At 71.5% G+C, this 1,486-nt stretch overlaps 1 protein-coding gene across 1 annotated transcript in view; it reads right to left on the bottom strand.

The window, feature by feature from the left end:
- The window catches only part of MYB (MYB proto-oncogene, transcription factor), a 29,234-nt gene extending 29,154 nt beyond the window's left edge, over positions 1–80 (bottom strand). The window contains exon 1 of the mRNA XM_074167165.1: positions 1–80. The gene's annotated coding sequence lies outside the window, so the exon portion shown is untranslated.
- Positions 81–1,486: the final 1,406 nt, after the last annotated feature.

The raw sequence follows: 1,486 nt of genomic DNA, 5'->3' as shown, positions 1-1,486 counted from the left end.
AGCCCGCGCCCGCCGCCGCCGCTCCCTGCTGCCGGGCTGCGCCCAGGCGCTCCGCCGCCGCGCACGGGAGTGCCGAGGAGCCGCGGGAGGAGGAGGAGGAAACAGGTTGAGATTAAAGAGTAAACTCTGTAAACAGAGATGCCATCAAACAAAGGGCCCTTGGACACTCCCCCTCCCGCCAAATCTGGCGCCCCTGCAGTGCGCAGGCGCCTGGCGCCGGGCGGCGGGACCGTGAGGCGGCGGCGGGGCGCGGGGCGGGCGGACCGGGGCTTGCGCGCCCCACGGGGCCCTGCCGCCCAGCCCCGCCCCGGCGGGGACACCCCCCCCCCCCTTCCCCCCCCTTCCCCCCCCCTTCCTCCCCCACTACGGTCCCGCTCCGTGCCAGCGCCGTAGCCCCCTCGACGGCGCGGCCGCAGCCCCCACCCCCATCCCCCGCGGCGTGAGGCTTTGGCTGGGGAAGCCGTCGGAGCTGGGTGGGGGGTGTGTGTGTGTCTGTGTGTGTGTGTGTGTGTGTGTGTGCGCGCAGCCCCCCCCCGCCACTGACACGGCGGGTGGGGAAGGGGAGTCTCGCCGTGGGCCCCCCCCCCCCCCCCCCCCCCCCCCGGGGGTATAGGCGACCACCAGCGGGTGGCACTTAGGGACCTCCCGGCGACGGGGAAGGCAGGGGGGTGGCCCTTGGCGGGTGCACCTGCTCCGCTCCCTGCGTGGCCTGCGGGCTACAGCGGCAACCAGCCCCCGGGGGGTGTGTGTGTGGGGGGGGGGATGGGGGGGGGGGTGGAGGTGTGTGTGTGGGGGGGGTGTTTGAAGGGGGAGAACGAGCAACCCCCCCCGCAGGAAACATGAAATAAAAGGGACGGCGGGGAACCGGGGGGGGATTCCGGGGGGGGGACGGGGGGAGGCGCGACCGGGAGCTCGCCCGGTGCCTGACTGCGGCTGCCGCGCCGCGGGGGATTTTTGCTATAGTTTCCCCGGGCGGTGGATGGTGCCTGCCGCCGCCGCCGCGGCGGGAGAGGCGGTGGGTGTCCGATGAGCTCCAGAGAACACGCTTTTTTTTTCTTTTTTTTTTTTTTTTTTTTTTTTTGATACAGAAATGAGTCAGGATGTAAAAAAAAAAAAAAAAAAAAAAAAAAATATGGCGAAACATGCAAAGTTCCCAGGCTGCGCTGCCGCTTGAAAAATCGGGGCTTTGCAGCGGTTTCGGCGCGCTCGCCCTTTTCCTCAAAGGGCCCGCGGCTCATCAATGAGCCGCCGACGGGGCGGGCCGGGCCGGGGCGGGGCGGGGCCGCTCCCGAGCCCGCGGCGCCGATCCCGGAGGGCTCGACCGGGCTCCGGGCCCGCTGCCCCCCCCCCCCCCCCCCCCCCCCCCCCCGAGGCGGCTCGTCCCGCGGGGCCGGGGGCCGTGCGCGGGGCACGGCGCAGCCCGCGGGCAGGACCCGCCCCGTCGGGTCCCTCACGGCTCCGTAATGCCCTGTAACGGGATTCACCG

The sequence above is a fragment of the Numenius arquata genome, chromosome 2 (assembly GCF_964106895.1).
Source record: "Numenius arquata chromosome 2, bNumArq3.hap1.1, whole genome shotgun sequence".
NCBI classification, from domain to species: domain Eukaryota; kingdom Metazoa; phylum Chordata; class Aves; order Charadriiformes; family Scolopacidae; genus Numenius; species Numenius arquata.
This window is presented reverse-complemented; position numbering and strand designations above follow the sequence as displayed.